Here is an 8,323-nt window from a genome sequence, read left to right as displayed (position 1 = left end):
TACTTTTAATTTTTTTCTTTTAAACATCTTCTGTGACCTAGCTGTGGCTGTTGCACATTGATCGTTCAGTAGTGGAAATGGGCTTCAGGAATCTTTGGACTTTAAGAATATTTTGCTTGGGGATTCTGCCTGAAGCATCATTTATTAAACAAATATGGTTAACATTTATGATGATAGTATGTTATTTCCCCAATCTTGCTTGATTACGCTTCTGCCTTGGATCAACTATGATAATATTTATTCCAATGGGATCTCATTAGTTTCAATGCAAGAAATCATTGCTACATTAACTGGCTCAAAGTATTATTTCTGCATATATTTATTTATAGAAGCATTTATAAAAATGGTTATGCTTAAATGAGATTCTTTATTAATTGATCCATCCATCCATATTAGTACTTCAGGCTTTGAGATCTGTCATTATTTAGGGTCTCACACTAAAATTATTTAATTTGTGGGAAGGTTACCATTATCTTTTAACATTTTGGATCAGACTGCCTATGGTGTAGGTCCTTCATATCGTTTTGGATGTAGAAGGGAATAAGGGCTGTAAAAGAGACTGAGAATCAGTCCAATCCATTTGCAAAGCTGCCATTTAACTTGTAAAGCAGATATAGATCAAGAGAGATTTGAAAAGTGAAAAAAGGGTTGATTTTTTGATTTTTAATTTAATTAGGTAATTCCTTGGGGAGACTTAGAAATTCTAGCACATAATTTTCAGGCAGCACTTTTGTTTCTTTCAGGCTGCTTGTGCTTCAGATAGTACTTTTAAAATCAGGACACCTGGTGCATTTAAGGGCCAGTAGTTAGAGGACTCTGCAAATTTCCAACCTTTTGTGCATTAACTTATAATCATTCAATATTATATCTTGACATACTAATGGCACACTGGTAACTCCTGGGTAAAGCACATTTTTTTTCTTTCTGCATGGTCTTCATGACATATGCAACTTCATTAGGACTGGTTCAAAATGCTGGACACATTCTCAGAGTTATTAGTTAGAGCTCTTTGGAACTGAAGTTAACTAAATTGATCTTATTAGTTAATATTAAGTTAGTATTTGTTAAATAATTGTGCAGATTAGTTAATTAACTAATTAACTATTTGAGCTAATTAATGCCCAGGTTGGATGGAACTCTGAACAAGCTGGTCTATTGGAAGGTCACCCTTACCATGAAGGGGGGGATTGGAACTGGGTGAACTTAAAGGTCCCTTCCAACCCAAACCACTCTGTGATTCTATAATTTGTTGACTTTATCAAGGAAATGCTTCCCTATACCACTACTCCATAAAGATCTAGAGCAAAATTCTTTACTCAAGAATAGACACCACAAGGGATTTTTTGTCTTTAATTTATTTAAAAACAACAAGACAAATAAGAAATTAATTCTACATTTAAATTTCAGTATTTCCTTGCATTCTTAGGGGACAGGAAGATTTTTATAAACAACTGCTCCAAATACTGGTAGAACTTTTGAACTCTGCAAGCTGCTTCCTGCAAAAAACAAACAAAAAAATCTGATTTCTGCAGCCCATGATGAGAGGAAGCAGTTTATAGCATCTTCTGAAACTCTGGAGCTTATGTATTTAGGGGAACATTATTTAAACTTTTAGTTTACTTCTTTTATTTCCCAGCACCATGGATGTAGCCAAAGGCAATGCCTGTAGTACCACATTAAATGACTTCTTTTGCACAGGTGCCAACTTTCAAGTCCTTTTCCCCTTCAAAATAGGGAGATGATTTAATTGAGAATGATGCATGGCATATGCCAAGTCCTAAATTATGCCTGGGAGTTGTTTAGGAAACTTTGAGCATAAAAATACCCCAGGCTCTATCCTAACAATTAAACAGTTTAAACAATCACTTGCTGTGTCTAAAGACTGTGCCCAGGCTTTGTTTAATTTACTGTTATTGCTAGTAGGAGTACATGCTGGTAATATAAAGTACCTCAGGCTTTATCAATTCTGATCTGTGCTTAGATGCTGAATACAATCCAGAAATAGATAGGTCCTATATTGAAATAAACTCAAAAGGAGATATTTCTGACTACAAATACCTATTGACTAGCAATACATGCCAGCATATTCTGACATGGGATAACTCCCTGCTTTGTATTCTGCCTGCTGTACTTGCCAACAAGATAGATGATTAATATTTATAGGTGCACATAGACCCTATAAAAGCTAGAATCTCAAATGGATGAGAAGCCAGCTGCACCAAGGCTGGTCCTGGGCACTGTTATCCCCTAGCAACATCTCTGCTTTGCCCTCCCTTCCCCACATACAGCACTCTGTACACTGCAGATGCTGAGTGTCATTACTTCCCTGAGAACTCACATTTGCTTTTTGGGGGCAGTGAGGAGCCAGGCTCTGCTGTTTGGCATCCTTCCTGCCACCTCCTTGCTGCTGCTCTGGTTGTGTGAGCCACACTCGGGTGTGACTTCACCGGTGCTGCTCTTTGTCCAGGTGATGTAGCTACAGTTTTGGAATTTTATTATTCTTCTTTCAATCCCCCAGCCTTTTCCTTGCAGGCTGCTGTTCTGGAGAGAGTTTTTTTGCCCTTGCAGATGAGAAGTAAGCCTTTTTTAAACTTTGGCAGTGAAAAGTTTGTGAACACAACTTCCTTATAGGGCTCAAACTCATGGTAATAGAAGAATTCCACATTCAGATTTATTTTTTCAATCTCCTTGCTTTGAAGATCTTTTAGTGGCTTTTGAAGGAACCAACAGTATTTGAGTAACTGAGTTTACTGAAGTTACTATGAAAAGTTATGCAAAGTTATTAAAAAAATTCTGAGAATGTGGGTTAATTTCTTACTTTATTCTACCACAGACAGGATTCTTATTTGTTCAGTACCTTAATTAAAAAAAAAAAAAAATCTGAATAAACTATTTCATGCATAGAGGTAGCCACTAGATGGGAGGCAAGAGCTGGTTAGGAACTGGGAACATGTGTTGGGGCTGCACTTAAGGAGCTCCTATCAGCTGTCACTGCCAGCTGTGACAGGCCACCCTGAAGCTGCACACTAACACATCTGGGACCACTTTTACCAGTGTACACAGAGAGGTTATTCACTGAAATACAATTTTTTAAATTAATTGATGGTGGTGATGAACTGTTGAAGGAGTGGGAGATTTTAAAAATAACTGTGTTAATTCTTTGCCTCTAAATGGCTTTGCCTTAGGAAATTCTCCTCTTTCATCTGCTGTGCTGATGGAAACGACCATTGTTCACATTAACTCATCTGCATGAGGTCTGTTACAAATAGAACTGCCAAAGGGTTTTATGGGACAGGAGTGGCCTTAGCCTATGTGTTAGGAGGATGGAATTCAAGTCCTTACAATTTTGCAGACTTTCTGTGTAGCTTTAGGCAAGCTGATTTTTTTCTCTATATTTTAGTTCTTCCTCAGCTTCTCTTTTTTTTTTCCTATTGAAGTGGCATATAATGGAATTTCATGTCTTCCCCAGTGGAGATTAATACTGTGTTAATAATAAGACGTGCTATCATAATTCTACATAATACAGAAATGTCTTCGAGCAATTTGTGGATACATTTTTTAAGTAAGAAAAAGTTGCAATTTTTTAAATCTTTGTGTGGCTTCTTATGTTTAACTTTGGCCAGGATAACAGGAATTGGATTCAGCCAGTTACCTAAAACTATTTGTAGAAACTGACCAAGTAAAAAATTAAGAAATTGAATAATTTGAAACAAAGAGACATACTAATATTAACCAAAAAGGGTGTGATTTAAATAATCAGAGGACTAAGATGGTAATGTAAGAATTAAGAGCATCAGATTAAGAAAGTAGGAAAAAACTCAATTTAACCCTAGACCTTTGCTGAAGCTTTTAATATAGTGGCACAAACAGTATAAGTGGGTCCTGTGACAAATGATATCTGTAATATCCTGGTAGGACCTGGAAGTGCAATCCAGTAAGAGTGCACTGGCATGTCCCATCTTGGGAGTTAGAGTAACTTTTCTGAGACAGAGGGACCCAAAAGATCCCCCATCTCCAACTTTACCAGCTTTGGCAATGTCTTAATATTAGATCTGGAGCTTCTTTTGCCTTTTCCCCCGCATTTGCACCTTTTTTGTGTCTTTTTTTCTTCTCTTACCTTTTTTCCTCCTTTAGCCAAGAAAGTGTGTTTACTAATGCTGCTGACAGAGTTGGCCTGTGCACAGAGCAGCTGACTGAATCATACTAACATTCTTCAAAAAAAAAAGAACAAATAAGAACACCAAAAGCAGAAGCTATGCACCAAGTCCTTGTTGGAGTCTGGCTGCCTGTGCTCAAGGCCAGCTCTAACGTGGCCTCATCGGGCTCAGGGCCTTGCCCTTGTATTTTTGCAGATCCTGCCTTCTGACTTGCTGGCCCTCCTCAGTTCTTCTAGCTGGGTGCTGTGAGATGGTGCCATGTCAGGGGGGCACTGTCCTGTCCCTCACTGTCACCTGCACTTTATGTCTCCTGCTTCTCCCTGACACTGTATTTTCCATCCTTGCTGCTTTCCTTGATACTTCTTTCTTATTTTGAAACTGTATCTTGCTTTATCCTCAAGAAAACAGGGCAGCAACACTAACAACTTCAGACCATCTCCCAGTGAAATTGTCTTTCATCTTCTCCCTACAAAGGACAATATAAATGATGGCCTAATGTGGAAAATTTCTATTTAAAAACACTCTTTTGTACAAAAGAGAAAGACATTAACTCATGTTGTTAAAATGAAAACTTACTCAATAATAGCACTATTTCTCCTTTAAGAAGTTTTAGTGTTTACCATGAGATGAAGCAAGTCCAAATCTCAAATCTTGACTCAGATCTTCCTATAATTTAATATTCTGATATTAGCCTTGGGCTGAGTCTTACCAATGCTTTTAACTTCAGTACCCATTTGGTCCACCAAAAATACCATAAAACTGATAATTTATCAAAAAAATCCCAAGCACTAAGCACTTTTCCCTGTCTGAGAAGGTACATTAACTAGTCACACTGAAAAGATTAGTAATAGATCTTACATATCTGTTGCTGAAATTGTGCTTTAAATATGATACATGGAGAAGCTGGATTTTGCTTTGGAGAAGTAGGAGCATATTCTGGCAGATATAAATTTGAGCTTCCAAAGTTCAGTCCACTGACATGTACACTCTAGTCCTCCACTCCAGATATTTTAACAGTTGCCTAGGTGCAGTCCAGTTTTAAGAGTTGGCATCCCTGAGCTCACCACTGCAACCCTGCTGTTCAGTGCTGTTCATTGTTTGCTGCTGCCCAAATTCAGACAGGAGTGTCTGCACCCCCGAAAAGAGTGCCTTGTCTGACCCTGGAGCTCAAATAATGCTGTAGGGATTAGAGCCTGATTAAGGCTATATGGAAATGTCCCAAAGGAGCTGCTGTCCTCTGTTGAACCTGTAATATCTAGGAAGGATGAGGCAGCCACTTCTGTTATATGACCCACTGTGCTGCTAACACAGGAGCATTAGCCCATGTTAGAAAGCCTTCTGTGTCCTCAGTACAGAGTTTTAAAACCTTCATGGAGGACTAAATAGCATTTAAAGCCCATGTACCCTTTGACTAGACATTCAGATACCCTTTCCTCTCTTCCCCCAGGTTCTTAAACCATCTTTATTATACAGTGAATGGAGGATTTGTCCAGGATATTTTCCTATTCCAGCAATATTTGGTCTCCTCCTCTGCTTCGGCCTCTTCTTTGCTACATTAACAGCCTTTCATTAGCAAAATGTTGGAATAATACAGTGGTTTGGGCTAAAAGAGACCTTAAAGATCATCTAGTTTCTGGCTAAAATTTGACAAACTACCACATATCTAGAATACAGATACATAAATAGACATTGCTCCTTTTCTTCTCTCCCCTCCTCTCTGCAAGAAGTGATAGTCTTTCTCCATGGAGTCTCAGGATGTTCCCTTGGCCTGGATTATCCTTTAAGAGCAGAAGTGTTGTGCTGAATAGGGAAACAATTTACACAACAATTTAATTTGTCAAATGCAATTGAACTGCTAATTATAATGCTGTGGTGTTCAGAGGGGAAGTTGATTCAGACTGAGTGAACTGAGCAGAAATCACATCCATACTTTCCTTCAAGCCTCTCACTGCTGTGCCACCAGAACCAGCTGGTAAATGTCAGCAGCTAATATTTCTATTTTCATACTGTCTTAATTTGTCTGAACAAGCCAAGGAAAAAATAACTATGTCCCATTTTCATGGCTATCACTGGGTCTGGTGCTGTGGAGCAAGCTGTGACTAAAAAGAACATTGCAGGCATTTTTACTCAGAGTGGCAGCGAGAACTGGACTCACAAGATTCTGGCATTCATTTCTGTGTCAATTGGCTACACCAGACATGGTTGATTCACAACATTGCTTTACCCAGGAAAGAAGCACCATGCACAGCAAACATCTGCTTTCTCTCTCCTTCTTGCCCATGCATGCTCTGCTCTTGTTCCAGCTACACACAAGGGAAATTCTTGGCAACTTCTTGGCTCCTTCAGGAACCATGTGCTTGTTGACCCCCTCTTACGTTCATCTATACCACAGAACAAATACGTGTAACCAAAACAGGGCATGATCCCTTTTTTATAAGCATGAAGTAGGATCCCATATACCTAAAGTTTACCATCCTCCAAAATGAGATTGCCACATCCAACCTTGTTGGGAATAGCATATGTCCCCGTTCTGCCTGGGAAAGTGCAAGCTCAGTCCTGAATCATGACAGGTTTTGGATTAGAATTCAATATAGATTATCACAGAACACTGATTTTACTCACCATCTAATAAGCTTACTGGTATAGTCAGTCTACATGCCTATTTTTTGGGATATGCAGCCTACCCACAAAGCAGGACTGGCACACATGCACCAGGATATCACCTTTGGGATTTCGAAGTCGTGATTGCCCCTTGCCAATCAATAGTTGTCTCCACCAAAATTTTCTTATTTGGAATATAATTTGGTGGATTGGTAAATTGGTGGATTTCTTAATGTGTATATATATATACACAGACACACACACATATATATGAATTATTTTCAGACTACATGTAATCCTTTGATGCAAACCAACAGAGGCAGAGACCTTACCAGAAGCAGAGATCTTACAAGGAGCAGCCATGGCTTCCATGAAGCAGCTCTTTATCACCTCTCTCTCTTTGTAGTCTCACCTTTATTTAACTGTGAAATGTTTTGCTATTTTTGCTGCTGACATCACGCTTATTTCAGACTTTTCAGCTGAGAAAGGAGGAGGAAGGAATTATGAAAAGGGTTAGCAAAAACTAAAAAGGGATGAAGTTAATGGTGTCATTTCTTTTTATACTACATGCTGATCTGTAGCTGTAAATGGGTACCATTACCCATTCTATTGTTAGAAGTCCACAGCTAAGTATTATACTCACATTAAATTAATATGAATTATTATTTACCTCACTCTAAATGTGCAGCACTTGTAAAAGATGGATATGCTTATTATTTTGAAAATGTCTTTGTTGAAATAAAGAGCAGAATGAACTTCTATACAGAAGGGGAGATGTTCACTGTATTGATAAATACCATTCAAAGTCAGTACTCCAGAGAAAGACAACATTGTCAGCGCATTCTTTTGTTCTAGTAAATGCTTTATTTATGGGGTTTGGGATGGAGTTTTATGCAACTGACAATTCAAAAGCAAACATTGCTGTCAACAAAGAGTTAGATCTTTAAAAGAAAAATGGTTTTTGTCAGGTTGTAGTAAGATTGGCTTTTAATAACAGTGTAGCAGAACTCCTCCATGAATGGAAGACACCATTTCATTGTGTTTAAACAGAAAGATGAAACAATGGCTGATAATTCGTGACACTGACACTCCATGAATCAAAGTAAAGGAATTTTTTATTCCTTTCCTTCTCTCATCCTGAGAGTTGAGTCCAGGAAGAGAGGAAGGGTGGCAGAAAAGTGTTTTTAGATTTTTTTTCCTTTTCTTATTTCTCATTATCCTTCTTTTTCAATGGCAATAAATGAAATTAATTTCCCCAAGTTGAGTCTGTTTTACATATGATGGTATAAGTTGAGTGATTTCTTCTTGTCCTTAATTCACAGACTTGTAACCATATTTTCTCTCCTCTGTCCAGGTGAGGAGGGTAGCAAAGGTCAACCCACCACAGTGGGCTGAGCATTACTTCCAACATGTGAAGCAGAGCAGGTCAGAAGAGGGGCAGAACCTGAAACCATGCTTATGCAGTTCCAGTGCAGTTCTGTGCAGGGGAAGCGGTAGAAATGGTGGCTGTTCTCAAGCAGAACAGCCAAAGTGCAGCTGTCCAGACAGAGGATTGCCCACTTGTA

Source organism: Oenanthe melanoleuca, chromosome 1, assembly GCF_029582105.1.
Source record: "Oenanthe melanoleuca isolate GR-GAL-2019-014 chromosome 1, OMel1.0, whole genome shotgun sequence".
In the NCBI taxonomy this organism is placed as follows: Eukaryota; Metazoa; Chordata; class Aves; order Passeriformes; family Muscicapidae; genus Oenanthe; species Oenanthe melanoleuca.
The sequence above is the reverse complement of the archived record's forward strand: the minus strand, read 5'-3'. Positions refer to the sequence as shown.